This window comes from Eumetopias jubatus, unplaced genomic scaffold, assembly GCF_037043125.1.
Source record: "Eumetopias jubatus isolate StellerSeaLion01/CBP00866 unplaced genomic scaffold, mEumJub1_p1.0 scaffold_4, whole genome shotgun sequence".
Taxonomy (NCBI): Eukaryota; Metazoa; Chordata; class Mammalia; order Carnivora; family Otariidae; genus Eumetopias; species Eumetopias jubatus.
Window position 1 is genome coordinate 44,354,961 of NW_028274810.1, and position 18,689 is coordinate 44,373,649.

The 18,689-nt window shown below is 37.1% G+C and overlaps 1 protein-coding gene across 1 annotated transcript in view; it reads right to left on the minus strand.

Annotated features, from left to right (window-relative positions):
- The window catches only part of MSH4 (mutS homolog 4), a 100,085-nt gene that overhangs the window by 43,312 nt on the left and 38,084 nt on the right, over positions 1 to 18,689 (minus strand). The gene's annotated exons all lie outside the window — the stretch shown is intronic.

Consider the following 18,689-nt stretch of genomic DNA (forward strand, 5'->3'; position numbering starts at 1 on the left):
TTACATTATGATATAATGTACTTGATATAGTGCTCTTTCTTTTGGAAGTCGCCTGACCTATATCCCTATTGCACAATACCTGGACTGTTTGTTGACTACATGAGCCAATTTAGAAGAAATACTAAAATGAATGTTGTTGGCCCCAAAACAAGTTACTGCAGGCTCTCACAATGGATCTCTGAAACTGGAAGATTAAAAATAAATAATATTCACCAAACAGAAGACAACTATCATCCCTGTTACCAAAGGAGAATTTCTTCAAAAATACCAATTTACCCTTGAAGAAGAAGAAGGTAGAAGGAATAACTCTAATGAATAACAGCCTAAAATAAAGTTAGAGTAATTAAGAAACTTTAGCATTAGCACAAGGACAGACAGAGCAACCAATGGAACAGAATAAGGAATCTAGAAACAGACTCAAACATATGATTTAACCCAAACATTTCATTTATGACAAAGGTTGACTACAGAGTAATGGGGAAAGGACAGTTTTTTCTATAAATGGTGCCAATAAGATTATGAATCTGTATGAAAAAAAGGAAATGTGGCCCCTTCCTCACACCACATACAAATATCAATTCCATATGGATTATAGGTCTAAATACAAGAAGTAAAACAATAAAACATCTGGAATATTACAAAGAAGGTATCTTCACTACCCTGTTCTAACCAACTTCTATAAATTTGATAATTAATGATCTGATATACATTAATCATAGGGCCAAACTAATGGCCAAAGTTGTTTATATTTCCCCCATGGTCTGGCTTTTGTGGGTGAACAGATTATCATATTACAAACCCTGCAACCACAAACTCTTAATATCTGTGTTTTGCTTCCTACTCAGTAGGGGACATTCCCACCTAATACTACCCACTACAGTAGTAATGAAGGCTTCTGTGATGTTTTCTCCTCACTCCTTCTGGCTCCTGACCATGTGACCCTGTGTGGCATGATCTCTCCTCTCAGAAATTTTAAGTAATACAAATCTTTAAATGGCCTTAGCCCCTCCATGTCATCACTTAGTCATCTCCATAAATTAAAATCCCATGGGTACAATCAAGACATTGGGGTAGGTAAAGACTTCCTATGTAGGATACAACAACCACTATAAAGGAAAAAACATAAACTAAGCTACATTTAAATTAAGAACTTCTAATAAGGCAGAGAAAGACAATGAGGATCTCACTTATATGTAGAATCTAAAAACAAAAAATCAAGCTCATAGATACAGAGAACAGAATGGGAGCTGCCAGAAGCAGGGTTAGGGGGTGGGTAAAATGGAAGAAGGAGGTCAAACCTCCAGTTATAAAATAAAAAAGTCATGAGGATGTAATGGACAGCATGGTGACTACAGTTAATAATACTGTATTGCATATTTGAAAGTTGCTGAGATTAGATCTTAAAAGTCTTCATCACTAGGGGAAAAATTAAGTGTGTATGAGGATGGATGTTAACTAGACTTATTGTGGTGATCATTTTGCAATACATACAAGTACCAAATCATAAAAAAAAATAACTTCTATTCATCAAAAGGCACCACTGACCTAGGATAGGTTCTCCAAAAGCCAACTCTGAGAAATTAGAATTTGAGGACAAATAATTTATTTGAAAAGGCAAGAGAATAGGAAAGGGCAGCAATACAGGATACACTGATGATCAGGGTATCACTGCTTGGTACTGTGGCTCATTCCTGATGGAGACCTCTCAGAGACAGTGTAGAGTAAGCTTCAGAAGCTGTCTCCAGAGGTAAGGAAAATGGTGTATTTATTAATCTGGTTAAGACCTATTGCTGGGCAGTCACTTCCTGATTACCCTCCAGTTTCTCATGTGGCTAGATAAAGTTCTCAGGCAGAAAGTTTCAGCTGCTTGCAGTAAGAAGCCTTCCCTGTACAAAAGTGAATGGCAAGGGATGCAGGTGGCACAGCAACAGCATCTACTCCACAATACTGAGTAAGAAAGCCACCCAAAGTGGGAAAAGATAGAATACAGAGGCCAGTAAAAGAATTATTCGGTCCAAATTATTCGGTCAATCATGTCTAGGTTGAGAAATTCTACTACAGAGGAGCTGTCTTGCTACAAGTATATAGGTACTCACTTACCCTCTTACATCACTGGTGATTTCCTCCCTATTTATTCCTTCTCTGTATCCCTCTCTCCAATCTCTCTATACCTTGCCAGATTTGAAGAAATAAACTGCCACGAATTCTCCAGTTGCAAGAAACTAAATGTTGCCAACACCATGAGTGGGGAGGCAGATCCTTCCCTAGTTGAGTACTCCACATGAGTATTCAGCCCTGGATAACATTTACCTGGACTTTGGGAGACCCAAAGCAGAGAATCAAGCTAGAATGTTCACAGACTCCTGACTCACAGGAACTGTGAGATAATAAATATGTGCAGTTTTAAGCTGCTATGGTCGTGGTAATTTATTATGCAGCAATAGACAACTAATACAGAATCTCTTTGCAACTTGCTTCTTTAAAGCAATTTGGGAGATAATTCTCTACTGGCCTTTTGCATTTTTGCACATCTTCTGGGCAGAGGCACTGACTGCCTTTGTTCTGGATAGTCTTTTCAAAGATGTTAGTATAGTGAATAGCCTTGAAAAATATGGTGTCTCCTAGAGCAAAGTGTGAGTATGCTTACAGTTTTGGAGGCTAAGAAGTCCAAGATCAAGGTGACAGCCAATTCAGTTCTTGGTGAGAACCCTGTTCTTGCTTTGCAGGCTCTCTCCTTCTTGTTATGTGCTCCCATGATAGAGAAAGAAAGATCTCTGCTCTCATCCTCCTCTTATAAGGGCACTAATCCCATAATGGGAGCCTCACTTACATGACCTCATCTAAACCTAATCATCTCCCAAAGGCCACTCCCCCACCTCCTAATACCATCACATCCAGGGTTAGGACTTCAACATATGAATTTGGAAAGGGAGGGGCACACAATCATTCAGTTCATAGCAGAGGCTATGTTTTCAAATTCATCCTTCTCTTGACGAGGGGCTTTGTCTGTCACGATCTTGAGATGAACAACCTGGTAGAACTCCCTGTGAAAAGAAACCCCAACTAGTACATACTCTGTTTCTCACGTGCCAGGCACAATGCTGAGCATCTTACATTAAGATGGTATCTCCCTCCAGAACAGCAGGCAAACATACTTATTGTCCAATATAAAAGATTCAAGTTCCCTAAGCTCTGCAATTCTCTCCTGCAACACACTGCATGTGCAGGTTTCACCTGGTCCTCTTCACAACACCCTGTGGGAAATGGAGTTTGGGAAATCAGTCTAAGAAAATGCTAATAATCTAGCTGCTGCTTGTTCTAAACACTAAAGTCCTGTCTCTCTGACCCAGGAGTCTTGTGTCTTCTATTAGTATTTATGAAATTGGCAGGCTAATTTGTTAGCTTGCAAGTAGGGTAGAATATAAGATCCCTTCGAGTTTCTGCAATACTATGCTGTAACTGGTTATTTTTTTTTTACCCAAATCTCACACTGGATTATAAATTCCTTTGGATTAGAGACTTATTTCTTACTATATCCTTACCACTTGTCACAATGATTAGTAAAATAACTTGGTAAATGAATTAAAGGAATAGCCATGTACTAGATACTCTATATGGCAGTCTGGAAATCAATGGGAAAAAAATTAAAAGTTATTCAAAATAAAGCAAAGAGGGGCACCTGGGTGACTCAGTCATTTGAGTGACCGACTCTTGGTTTCATTTAGGTCACGATCTCATGGGTTGTGAGATTGAGCCCCACAGTGAGCTCCACGCTCAGCGGGTAGTCATCTGCTTGAAGATTCTCTCCCTCTACCCCTCCCCACTTGCACATGTGCTCTCTCTCTCCCTCTCTCTCTAAAATAAATAAATAAATTTTTAAAACAAAACAAATCAAAGAAATTGGGGTAAAAGGTTAGAAAAACTTTTTTTGTTTTTTTTTTTTGTTTTAAAAGGGTTTAAACTTTTTTTTTTAATTAAGTGAGCTCTATATCCAATGTGGGGCTTGAACTCATAACCCTGAGATCAAGAGTGGTATGCTCTGACTGAACAAGCCAGATACCCCAGAAAAACCTGTTTAATAAAATTTTCAAATGTTGGGGGATGTATTTTGAATGTTTATTAATAGAAAACATAAGTATTCTTAATGCAACATATTAAAAGTAAGGTTATAAATATACATAAAGAAAGATTAATCAAAATAAGAAATTTAAGTTTTATTCTCAGAGAAAATTTATGATCTAGAAAACATCATTTTCTAAAATCAATATTCTTAAGAAGAAAGTATAAGAACTCATCTTAGGCAAACAATTCCATACTGGAAATTTTCAGAGAAAATTTAGTTCATTTAGAAGTTTGAGATAGCCATATAATTCAGCCAACAGAACATTTAGTACATTCACAAGTTTTAGCAAATCATGCAATTTAACCAGCACAAGTCTGAACTAATTTAGTAAATACTGTGTTTAATTAAGAGATATATATTTATATCAAATGAGGAAAGAGCCCAATTTAAAGTATAACTCCAGATGGTTAAGAAAAGAGCAACTAAGAAACAGTACCAGGAATTCTGAAATTCATGAATCATGTATGAAGTCAGTATATTGCTTAGGGTTCCTCAAAAGTTAGTAAATCTGAAAAGTATTTTAAAAGCCTCCACAAAAGACAGATGTGCTAACCAGGAAAGTATTTACAGCTATGACTAGTCCCTCCAAAACTAAAAAGGATGAGAAGTTCATAGAGTATCAGCTATGGATCAGTTATGACTGATCCTTACAAACCTTATGGAACTAGCTATAGATCATCTTTTCCGGACAGGAAAAAGGATTCCAAATTTTCAGCTTATAGAATTTCCTTAAACCTGGCCCAGATGACTTTTCTAAAGTCTGAGAGTCAAAGTGATTACAGAAGCTGGCTAATCACAGATATTTCTGGAGAGCTAATTGGCCAAAACTGATGTTTCCTTCTCAATATAACCAGAAAAAGTCTAATGCAAAAAACATGTATGTTACTAATTCTTATAGCTAGTGACACTAAATTATGAAGCTGTATAACTATATAATACTAAACATTACACGGGTTGACAACAGAGACTGCTCTCAGGTGTAATCTCATGATTCTTTCCTATAATAAAAGTGAAAGAAAGTCTTAACATACTGTTAAGGGTTGAACTGTATCCCCGCAAAAATATTTGTTGAAGTCTAAACACTCAGTACTTAAAAATGTGATCTTATTTGCAAATAGGGTCATTGCAGAGGTAATTAGTTAAGATGATATCATACTGTAGTAGGGTAGACTCCTAATTCAATATGACTGGTGTCATGTAAAGATAGCCATGTGAAGACAGAGACACACAGGGAGACTGCATGTTATGCAGCAGCAAGCCAAGGAACATTAAAGACTGCCAATAAACCACCAAAAGCTAGGAAGAGGCAAGAAAGGATTCCCCTACAGGTTTCAGAGGAAACATGGCCCAATCAGTATCTTGATTTCAGACTTCTAGCATCCAGAACTGTGAGACAATATATTTATCTTGTTTTAAGCCACACAGTGTATAGTATTTTGTTTCAGAAGCAGTAGGGAACTATTACACATACTAATTATCAGTATAGAGTGGCCATGTCCTATTCCTATACTGCATTGCATTTTTCTGTGTAAAACATGTCATTCATAAGTAAAACTATTCCTCAAGTTATTTAAGGTATTTTTCATTTGAAAACATCATTCAAGGGGTGACGGGGTGGCTCAGTCATTAAGTGTCTGCCTTCGGCTCAGGTCATGATCCCAGGATCCTGGGATCGAGCCCCACATCTGGCTCCCTGCTCAGCGGGAAGCCTGCTTCTCCCTCTCCCTCTGCTTCTGCCTGCCACTCTGCCTACTTGTGCTCTCTGTCAAATAAATAAATAAATAACGTTTAAAAAATATGAAACCAGGAGTCCATAGAGATTAAATAAATAAAATGAAAATTTGATAAGAAATAGTATATTTACATGCTCTCAAATCACATCCCCAGGGAATACTTATTAATTACATAAGGAAATGAGTAATTTTATAGTAGAGAAGCCTAGAGAACCCCACTTTAATCAAGTGCACAAAGTTAACATCATCATAATGGGACAAATCAAAATCATGAGCCATCTGATAAGATGTAATAAGAACACTGCCTCATTTCTGTGATATTCCTACCAAAGATACATTACCAGAATATAATGACGAGGAAAAACATCAGATAAATCCATACTGAAAGAAAATAAGACAGACCTGTACTTTTCAAATGTCAAGGTCATGACTGAAGACTAAATAGATACAAAAACTAAAGGTAGTGCTTGATTCTCAACTGAATCATTTTTCTATAAAGGATTATTGGCACAACTGGCTAAACTTGAATGGGATCTGAGGATTAAATGGTATTATCATTGTTAATTTCCTCACTTTGAAGGTTTATTGTGGTTGAATAGAAGAATATCCTTGTTTGTAAGAAATCCTAATTTTGGGGAGTGATAGAGCATCATGTTGGTAACTTACTCTTAAAAAAAAAAATAGGGGCACCTGGGTGGCTCACTTGTTAAGCGTCTGCCTTTGGCTCAGGCCAGGGTCCTGGGTTTGAACCTGATTCTCCCTCTCCCACTACCCCTGCTTGTGTTCCCTCTCTCGCTGTCTCTCTCTCTCTGTCAAATAAATAAATAAAATCTTTAAAAAAAATAAGTTCTTTGTAATATACTTGCAAGTGTTCTGAAGGTTTGAGATTTCATTTAATTTTTATTTTCACTTTTTTAAAAGGTTGAAACCAAAAGATCTTACATGCTTCCAGAGAATGGAGGGGCGGGGAAAGTCAGTCATATCTAAAATTCAGGAAATCTCTATGGTTTCAGCTTCTCAACAGGAACATTACAAGCTACAAGACAGTGGAGAAGTGCCTCCCAAATTCTGAAGGAAAATTCTTTCCTTTCAGCTAAGCTATCCATCAATTATGAGAGACTAATAAAACATTTCAGAAATGCAGTCTTACTCTTTCTCAGAAAGTTACTAGAAAATGTGCTCCACAAAAAGAAGAGAGTAAGCCAAAACAGAAGATGACTAGGGACAGAAAAAATAAGAGATCCAACATAAGAGAGACAAGGAAAAATGCTGAAGAGAAACCTGGAGTCAAGCTGTATACTAAACAAAGAGGGGCAAACAATCCAGATTGGAACAGGTCAGAAGCTTATGGGAGAAACATCTTCAAGAGGTTGAATTTGATTATCTGCAGTGAATAAATATACTGAGAGCATATTTTAAATATACTGAGAGGATATTTAGATAATTGGTGGAAATATCTATGCCTGAATTAGTGAAAGCACATAGTAAACCATACAAATAGAAAAACACACTGGGGAAAAAAACACACAAAAAGTTGTGCAAGCTCAACTCTGTGTAGCATGAATAATCATAATTTTGATCTAACTAAAATTATATTGTAACTCTACTGGGTGATGAGAGGTAAGGAAATGTCCATGTTTATGGGAGAAGAGAAGAAAGAGAGCTAAATATTCATCCTTCTGCCAGGAAATTAACACAAAATGTCAAAGGATATCATCAAGAAAGTAAAAAAAAAAAATCTAAAGAATGACAGAAAACATTTGCTAATCATATATCCCAAAATAAGGGACTTGTATCTAGAATATATAAAGAACTCTTACAACTCAGTACTAAAAAGACAACCCAATTAAAATTTGGAAAAGTGGGGTGTCTGCGTGGCTCAGCCGGTTGAGTGCCCAACTCTTGATTTTTGGCTTGGGTCATGATTTCTGGCCGGGTCATGATCTCAGGGTCGTGAAATCGAGCCCCACATCAGGCTCCAGGCTCAGCACAGAGCCTGTTTGAGATTCTCTCCTTCTCCCTCTGCCCCTCCCTGCACCCTCTCTCTCTAAAATAAATACATAAATAAGTAAATAAAATATTTTAAAAAATTGGAAAAGGATATGAATAAATAATTCTCCAAGGAACATATACAAATGGCCAACAAGCACACAAAAAGAGGCTCAACATCATTAATCATTAGGGAAATGAAAATAAAAAATGAGAGATATTACTTTACACCCAATAGGATGCCTAGAATCAAAAAGTCAGATAATAACAAGTGTGGACAGGATGTGGAGACATCAGAAACCTCATAGACTGCTTGGTGGGAATACAAAATGATATGGTCATTTTAGAAAACAGTCTGGCAGTTGTTCAAACAATTAAACAGAGAGTTATCATATGACCCAGCAATTCCATTCCTATGTATATACCCACAATAAATGAAAACTTACATCCAAACAGAAGCTTGTACATAAATATTCATAACAATGTATTCATGATAATCAAAAGGAGAAAGAACTCAAATGTTCAACTGATGAATAGATAAATGAAATGTGCTGTATCTATACAATGGAATATTATTTGTCAATAAAAATAATCAAGTATTAATATATATTACAATGTGAATTAACCTAAAAACATTATGCTAAATTAAATAGCCAGTCACAAAAGACTACATATTGTAGGATTCCATTTATATGAAATGTCCAGAATGAACAAATCTGTAGGGACAGATAGATTAGTAAAAGCCAAGAAATGGGCAGGGAAGAAGTTTGAGAGGAACGGGAAGTGACTGCTAATGGATCCAGTGTTGCTTTTTAGGGTGATGAAGATGTTCGAAAATTGACTGTAGTAATTGTGATACAACTCTGTGAACATATTAAAAATGACTGAATTTTAAACTTTAAATCGGTGAAGTATATGCTTTGTGAATTCTAAATAAAGCTGTTATATTGTAAAAAATAATGAACTACGTGATATTTGTAGAAGTAAAATGTATGACAACAAGAGCCCAATGAGAAGGGAGAAAGGCAGCATACTACTGTAAAGTTCTTTTCATTTCAGCTTTATTAAGGAATAATTAACATATAAAATTTTAAGATATTTAAAGTATACATTGTGGTGATTTGGTACTCACATACATTGCAAGAATTCCCCCCAATTAGTTAATTAACACATCCATCTCCTCAATTTTTTTTTGTGAGACCTTTTAATCTACTCTTTTAACAAATATAAATTATACAAGATAGTGTTACCAGCTACATTCACCATGTTTTATATTAGATCCTCAGACCTTATTCATCTTATAGTTGAAAGTTTATACTTTACCAACTTCTCCCTATTTCCCCCACACCCCAGTCCCTGGCAATCACCTTTCTAGTCTCTGTATCTGTGAGTTCGGTCTTTGCGTTTGTGTGTGCCATACACATGTATGTATGTACCTATGAATGCATGTATGTATATACATATTCAGATTTCATATGTAACCGATACCATGCAATTAAATTTCCCTACCTATAATTGATACTATGCAGTATTTATCTTTTTCTGTCTGGCTTATTTCACTTAGCATAATGCCCTCAAGGTCCATCCACGTTACTACAAGTGGCAGGATTTCCTTCTTTCTCGTGGTTGCATAATATTCCATTATCTGTATGTGTACGCGCGCGCGCGCGTGTGTGTGTGTGTGTGTGTGTATTACATTTTCTCTATCCATTCATACATCAGTGAACACTTAGGTTGTTTCTGTATCTTGAATAACACTAAAATGAACATGGGAATTATCTCTTTGAGAGCCTGTTTTCATTTTCTCTAGATATATACCTAAAAGTGGGACTGCTGGATCATATGGTAGTGTTATTTTTAATTTTTTGAAGAACCTCCATATTGTTTTCCATGTTGGCTGTACCAATTTACATTCCTACCAAGAGTACACAAGGTTTCCCTTTTCTCTGCATCCTCATCAACACTTGTTATTTCTTGTCTTTTTGATGACAGCCATTCTAACAAGTTTGAGGTGATATCCCACTAGAGTAAATTTGCATTTTCCTGATGATTATTGATGTTGGGCACCTTTTCATGTACCTATTGGCCATTTGCATGTCTGCTTTGTCAGTTCTTCTGCCCATTTTAAAATCAGATTGTTTGTTTTCTTGCTATTGAGTTGTAAGAGTTCTTTACATATTTTGAATATTATCTCCTTATCAGATATATGAGTTGCAAATATTTTCTCCAATTCTGTAGTTGCCTTTTCATTTTGTTGATCATTCCTTTGCTGTGAAAAAGATTTTTAGTTTATTTTTGCTTTTGCTGCCAATAGTGTATGGTTTTTATACCATATGTGAATACTATTTGAAGTTGTACTGAATTCAGCTGTAAGTCCTAAAGCAACCATTAAAATACCAAAATAATGAATTTTATCTAATAAATCAACAAAGGATACAAAATGGGGTCATAAAAAATAATCCAAAAGAAGGCAGAAAAAAAGGAAAAAGGGAACAGATAAGTAGAAAAAGAAGTAATATAATAGCAGATTTAATAAAAACATAATAATCTGAGTGTAAATGAAATAAACACCCCAATTAAAAATAAGATATTTTCTGATTATATACAAAAAACAAGAGCCAAATATATGTTGTCTATAAGAAACCCACTTTAAATATAAAGACACAAAGGGCGCCTGGGTGGCTCAGTTGGTTAAGCGACTGCCTTCAGCTCAGGTCATGATCCTGGAGTCCCGGGATCGAGTCCCGCATTGGGCTCCCTGCTCAGCAGGGAGTCTGCTTCTCCCTCTGACCCTCTTCCCTCTCGTGCTCTCTATCTCTCATTCTCTCTCTCTCAAATAAATAAATAAAATCTTTTAAAAAAATAAAAAATAAATACAAAGACACAAAGAAGTTAAAAGAATGGTAAAAGCTATATCATGCCAACTCATCAAAAAGAAAGCTGGAGTGGATATATTAATATTAAACACAGATTTCAAGCAAAATAATATTACTAGGGAAAAAGGGCCATTTTATAATGATAAAGCCGAAGAGACAGCAATCTTAAATGTTTATGTACCCAATAACAGAGCTCCAAAACACTTTATTTTTTTATTTAAATTCAATTAGCCAACATATAGTACATCAATTAATTTCAAATGTAGAGTTCAATAACTCATCACTTGCATATAACACCCAGTGCTCATCACACCACCTGCCTTTTTTTTTTTTTTTTGGCACATCACCTGCCTTCTTAATGCCCATCACACAATTACCCCATCCCCCTACCCAACTCCCCTCCAGGAACCTTTAGTTTGTTTCCTATAGTTAAGACTTTCTCATGATTTTTCTCCCTCTCTGATGACTTCCCATTCAGTCTTCCCTCCATTCCTCTATGATCCTCTGTGCTGCTTGTTATATTCCACATATGAGTGATATATAAACATATGATAATTGTCTTTCCCTGGATTTTTTCCCTCAGCATAATACCCTCAAGTTCCATCCATGTTGATGTAAATAGTAAATATTCATCCTTTCTGATGGCTGAGTAATACTCCATTGTGTATATACACCACATCTTCTTTATCCATTCATCTGTCGATGGACACCTGGGCTCTTTCCATAGTTTGACTATTGTGGACATTGCTGCTATGAACACTGGGGGTACATGTGCCCTTCAGATTCTACATTTGTATCTTTGGGGTAAATACCTAGTAGTGTAATTGCTGAGTCATAGGGTAGCTCTATTTTTAACATCTTGAGGAACCTCCATACTGTTTTCGAGAGTGACCCTTGCCAACACTTGTTTTTCCTGACTTGTTAATTTTAGCCATTCTGACTGGTGTGAGGTGGTATCTCATTGTGGTTTTGATTTATATTTCCCTGATCCTGAGGGATGTTGAGCATTTTTTCATGTGTCTGTTGGGCATTTGGATGTCTTCTTTGGAGAAATGTCTGTTCATGTCTTCTGCCTATTTCTTGACTGGATTATTTGATTTTTCAGTGTTGAGTGTGATAAATTCTTTATAGATATTGGATACTAACCCTTTATCAAATATGTCATTTGCAAATATCTTCTCCCATTCTGTAAGTTGTCTTTTAGTTTTGTTGACTGCTTCCTTTGCTTTTTATCTTGACTGAATCCCAAAACTACATTTTTGCCTTTGTTTCCCTTGCCTCAGGAGATATAACTAGCAAGAAGTTGCTATGGTCAAGGTCAAAGAGGTTGCTGCCTGTGTTCTCCTCTAGGATTTTGATGGATTCCTGTCTCACATTTAGGTCTTTCATCCATTTTGAGTTTATCTTTGTGTATGGTGTAAGAAAGTGGCCCAGTTTCATTCTTTTGCATGTGGTTGTCCAGTTTTCCCAACATCATTTGTTGAAGAGACTTTTTCCATTGGATATACTTTACTGCTTTGCTGAAGCTTGGTTGACCATAGAGTTCAGAGTCACTTCTGGGTTCTCTATTCTGTTCCAGTGATCTATGTGTCTGTTTTTGTGCCAGTTCCATACCATTTTGATCACTATAGCTTTGTAATATAGCTTGAAGTCCAGATTTGTGATGCCACCAGCTTTGGTTTTCTTTTTCAACATTCCTTTGGCTATTTGGGGTCTTTGTGTTTCCATACAAATTTTAGGATTGTTTGTTCTAGTTCTGTGAAAAATGTTGATAGTATTCTGACAGGGATTGCATTAAATGTGTAGATTGCTCTGGGTAGTATAGTCATTATAAAATATTTATTCTTTCAATCCATGAGCATGGAATGTTTTTCCATTTCTTTGTGTCTTCCTCAATTTCCTTCATAGGTATTCTGTAGTTTTTAGAGTACAGATACTTTATCTCTTTCATTAGGTTTATTCCAAAGCTCTTAGTTTTCCCCCATTGAGGACGATATTAGCCGTGGGTTTTTTGTATATGGCCTTTATTATGTTGAGGTATGTTCCCTCTATTCCTACTTTGTTGAGAGTTTTTATCATGAATGGATGTTATTCTTTTTTTTTTAAATTTTATTATGCTTTGTTAGTCATCATACAATACATCATTAGTTTTTGATGTGGTGATCCACAATCCATTGTTTTCGTATAACACCCAGTGCTCCATGAAGTACATGCCCTCCTGAATACCTATCACCGGGCTAACCCATCCCGTCTCCCCCCTCCCCTCTAAAACCCTGTTTGTTTCTCAGAGTCCATCGTCTCTCATGGTTCATCTCTCCCTTCGATTTCCTCCCCCTTAATTTTTCCCTTCCTTCTGCTAATGTCCTCCATGCTATTCCTTATGTTCCACAAATAACTGAAACCATATGATAATTGACTTTCTCTGCTTGACTTATTTCACTTAGCGTAATCTCCTCCAGTCCCATCCATGTTGATGTAAAAGTTGGGTATTCATCCTTTCTGATGGCTGAGTAATATTCCACTGTATATATGGGCCACATCTTTAACCATTCATCTGTTGAAAGGCATCTCAGCTCTTTCCACAGTTTGGCTATTGCAGACATTGCTGCTATGAACATTGAGGTGCATATGGCCCTTCTTTTCACTACATCTGTGTCTTTGGGGTAAATACCCAGGAGTACAATTGCTGGGTCATAGGGTAGCTCTATTTTTAAATTTTTGAGGCACCTCCACACTGTTTTCCAAAGTGGCTGTACCAACTTGCATTCGACCAACAGTGTAAGAGGGTTCCCCTTTCTCCCCAACCTCTCCAACATTTGTTGTTTCTTTCCCTGTCCATTTTTGCCATTCTAACTGGCGTAGGTAGTATCTCAGTGTGGTTTTGATTTGAATTTCCCTGATGGCTATGACACAATGTCCCATGTGTGCTTTTTTCATGTGTCTGTTAGCCTATTAGTTTTCTCTATGACAAACCCACAGCAGATATTATCCTCAATGGGGAAAAGCTGAGAGCCTTTCCCTTAAGATCAGGAACACGTCAAGGATGCCCACTCTCACCACTACTATTATTCAACATAGTACTACAAGTCCTAGCAACAGCAATCAGACAAAAAAAAAGAAATAAAAGTATTCAAATTGGGAAAAGAAGAAGTCAAACTCTCTCTTTGCAGATGACATGATACTTTATGTGGAAAACCCAAAAGACCACCCCCAAATTACTAGAACTCATACAGCAATTCAGTAATGTGGCAGGATACAAATCAATGCACAGAAATCAGCTGCTTTCTTATACACTAACAATGCAACTGTAGAAAGAGGAATTAGAGAAACAATTCCATTTACAATAGCACCAAAAACCGTACGATACCTCAGAATAAACCTAACCAAAGAGGTAAAGGATCTATACTCTAGGAACTACAGAACGCTCATGAAAGAAATTGAAGAAGACACAAAAAGATGGAAAAACATTCCATGCTCATGGATCGGAAGAATAAACATTATTAAAATGTCTATGCTACCCAGAGCAATCTATACCTTCAATGCCATCCCGATCAAAATTCCAATGACATTTTCAAAGTGCTGGAACATACAATCCTAAAATTTGTATGGAATCAGAAAAGACCCCGAATTGCCAAGGAGATGTTGAAAGAGAAAAAGAAAGCTGGGGGCATCACATTGCCTAATTTCAAGCTATATTACAAAGCTGTGATCACCAAGAAGGCATGGTACTGGCACAAAAACAGACATAAAGACCAGTAGAACAGAATAGAGAACCCAGATATGGACCCTCCACTCTATGGTCAAATAATCCTCGACAAAGCAGGAAAAAGCATGCAATGGAAAAAAGACAGTCTCTTCAATAAATGGTGCTGGGAAAATTGGATAGCCACATGCAGAAGAATGAAACTCGAACATTCTCTAACACCATGAATGGATGTTATTCTTTGTCAGATGTTTTTTCTGAATCAATTGAGAGGACCATATGGTTCTTATCCTTTATTAATGTGGCATATCATGTTGATTGATTCGCAAATATTGAACCACCCTTGAAAGCCAGGAGTAAACCGCCCTTGATAGTGGTTAGTGATTCTTTTAACATACTGTTGGATTCAATTTGGTAGTATTTTATTGAGGATTTTTGCATCTGTATTCATCAGGCATATTGGCCTATAGTTCTCTTTTTTAGTGGAGTCTTTGTCTGGTTTTGGAATCAAGATAATGCTGACCTCATAAAATGAGTTTGGAAGTTTTCCTTCCATTTCTATTTTTTGGAATTGTTTGATAATAGGTATTAACTCTTCTTTAAATGTTTGATAGAATTCCTCTGTGAAGCCAGCTGGCCCTAGACTTTTGCTTGTTGGGAGATTTTTGATTACTGGTTCAATTTCTTTGCTGGTTATCAGTCTGTTGAAGTTTTCTATTTCTTCCTGTTTCAGTTTTGGTTGTTTATACATTTCTAGGAATTTATCCATTTCTTCCAGATTGTCCAATTTGTTGGCATATAATTTTTCATAATATTATAATTTCTGTGGTGTTGGTTGTGATCTCTCCTCCTTCATCTGTGATTTTATTTATTTGGGTCATTTCTCTTTTCTTTCTAACAAGTCTGGCTGAGTACTTATTAATTTTATTAATTCATTCAAAGAACTAGCTCTTAGCTTTGTTGATCTGTTCTATTTTTTTCTATATCATTTATTTCTGCTCTAATATTTATTATTTCCCTTCTTCCATTGGCTCTAGGCTTCGTTTGTTGTTCTTTGTCAACCTCCTTTAGGCGTAAAGTTAGGTTGTTTATTTGAGATTTTGCTTGCTTCTTGAAGCACGCCTGTATTGCTATATACTTCCATCTCATGACCACTTTTGCTGCATCCCAAAGGTTTTGTGTTTTCATTTTCATTTGTTTCCATGTATTTTTTAATTTCTTCTTTAATTTCCTGGTTGACCCATTCATTCTTTAGTAGGATGTTCTTTAACCTCCATGTATTTGTGGTCTTTCCAAATATTTTCTTGTGGTTGACTTCAAGGTTCATAGCATTTTGGTCAGAAAACATGCATTATATGGTCTCTATCTTTTTGTACTTGTTGAGGCCTGATTTGTGACCTAGTGTGTGATCTCTTCTGGAGAATGTCCCATGTGTACTTGAAAAGAATGTGTATTCTGCTGCTTTAGGATGAAACGTTCTGAATATATTTGTTAAGTTCATCTGGCCCAGTGTGTCATTCAAAGCCATTGTTTCCTTGTTTATTTTTTTTGCTTAAATGATCTGTCCATTGATGTAAGTGGGGTGTGAAAGTCCCCTACTATTATTGTATATTATCAATGAGTTCCTTTATGTTTGTTATTAATGGTTTTGTATATTTGGTGCTCCCAAGTTGAGGGCATAAATGTTTACAATTGTTAGATATTCTTGTTGGGGAATAGACCCCTTTATTATGATATAGTGTCCTTCTTCTTCTCTTGTTACAGTCTTTGGCTTAAAATTTAGTTTGTCTGATATAAGTATGGCTACTCTGGCTTTTTTTGACATCCATTTGTGTGATAAATGTTTCTCCATCCCCTCACTTTCAATATGCAGATGTTTTTAGATCTTAAATGAGTCCTTGTAGGCAACACATAGATGGATTTTGTTTTTTTATCCGTTCTGACACACTATGTCTTCTGATTGGAGCATTTAGTCCATTTACATTCAGAGTAATTATTGACAGATATGTATTTAGTGCATTTTATTATTTGTTTTGTTGTTGTTTCCGGAAATTTTCTCCGTTCTTTTCTAGTCTTCATTGTTTTTGTCCTTTCCTTCCCACTCAGAGTCCCCTTTAATATTTCTTATGAGGCTGGTCTAGTGGTAACAAACTCCTTCAGTTTTTATTTGTCTGGGAAACTGTCTATCCTTCTATTCTGAATGACAGCCTTGTGAGACAGAGTATTCTTGGCTGCATATTTTTCCCATTGAGCACATTGAATATATCATGTCACTCCCTTCTTGCCTGCCAGGTTTCTGTAGAAGACATGTTGATAACCTTATTGGTCTTCCCTTGTAAGTTAGGGACTTCTTTTCTTATGTCTTGCTGCTTTTAGGGTTTTTTCTTTATTAGTATATTTTGCAAATTTAACTACAATGTGTCTTGGTGTTGGCCTGCTTTTGTTAATTCTGATGGGAGTCTCTGTGCCTCGTGGATTTGGATGTCTGCTTCCTTCCCCAGATTAGGGAAGTTTTCAGCTATAATTTCTTCAAATAAACCTTCTGCTCCCTTTCCTCTCTCTTCTTCTTCTGGGACTCCTATGATATGAATGTTATTACGTTTGATGGAGTCACTGAGTTTCCTACATCTACTTTCGTGATCAAAAATTTTTTTCTCTTTTGTTCAGCTTCATTACTTTCCATAATCCTATATCATATTCTATTTCCACTAGAACTGAAGCTTTGCAGAGCTCTTGTAGTCAGTAGACATGGTGTGTGTGGAGGTTTGAGCTGGTCTTCTGGGGGAGGGTTGTTAGGCACACTTGCCTGAGAAAAGCAGTCCCAGCAGAGCGCAGTGGGGTAGGACTTGGGGTAAGCAGGTTAGGCAGCCAGTGTTGGTGCTGTGCTGTTTACTGAAGTTGGTTTATGCTGAAGGGTTGGTGGTGGGAAATGGTGCCAATCTGCTCCTTCGTCTTTGGAGAGAGGAGTCCATGCTTACTGCTTTCAGAGGAGCAAGTAATTTCCCCTTGTGTGTCATGGGTATTTTTTAGATCACTGATTTCACACTGTCAGTCTTTGGGTCACTTGCCTGCCTGGAGCAGCCCAGCACACCTTGGCTCTACCCTAGCCAGGCCTGCTGAATTTTAAAATTCCAAACTTCAGGTACAGAGATCTTCACTTTTCCTGTGGGAAAAGGTCTCACCGTGGTGGGACTGACCCTGAAGGGCAGTTATGCCAGAGTGCAGGAGTGTGGATTTTGGAGTAAAGCACAGCAAAGAGCCAGTGTCCAGGTTAGGCACCCTCAGCAGGTGCCTCTGCACCTATGCTTAAGGGTGGGAGAGGAAAATGGTGCCTGCTGGTTCTTTTGTCCCCAGAGAAGCAATGTTGCCTCTCACAGATGCTCTCCAAAAAGTACAAGCAATCTCTCCCCAGACTCCTTAGGCACTCCTCAGATTATGCACTTTGTCCCTGGGTTGTTTGCATGCCTCTTCTCTAGGACTAGGACAGCTTCCTCGGGTCTCTATCCCACCCAAAACAGGGAACCTCTAAAACTCCAGTCTTTGAGCCCTGCTAGTGGCAAAAACTCATGAAATTCAGCCCCTTTCGTTTTCCCAGCCAATGGCTTTGGGGAAGTGTTCTCTTTGTGTTTATCCCTGTGCACTCCACTGTCTCTTAACTTTTTGTGACAAGGACTCCCTTCCCTCCACAGCACCTGCGATCTTTTTCTCCCCCAAACAATGGTTCCGTACTTCCTACCTTCCTCGAAGGAGCTTCTTCCCTCCATCCAGTTGTGCAGTATGTTCTATCAGTCCTCAGATCGATTGCTGGAGTATTCAGAATGATTTGATAGATATGTAGTTGTGTTCGAAGGACAAGGAAAGCCTAGAGTCCTCCTACTACATTGCCATTTTAATTCATTATCCCTTCTCTTTGAAGTTCTAACAGTTTTTATCGAAAGTGTTTTGGACTCACCAAGATACTAGCCAATAGGATCCAACAGTATATTAAAAGGATTATTCACCATGACCAAGTGGGATTTATTTCCGAGATGCAACGGTGGTTTGATATCCCCAAATCAATCAAATCAATCAACAACATTAATAAAAGAAAGGACAAGAACCATATGATCTTCTCGATAGATGCAGAAAAAGCATTTGACGAAGTACAGCATTCCTTCTTGATTAAAACTCTCTACAGTGTAGGGATGGAGAGAGAACATACCTCAATATCATAAAAGCCATATAATGAAAAACCCACAGTGAATATCATTCTCAATGGGGAAAAA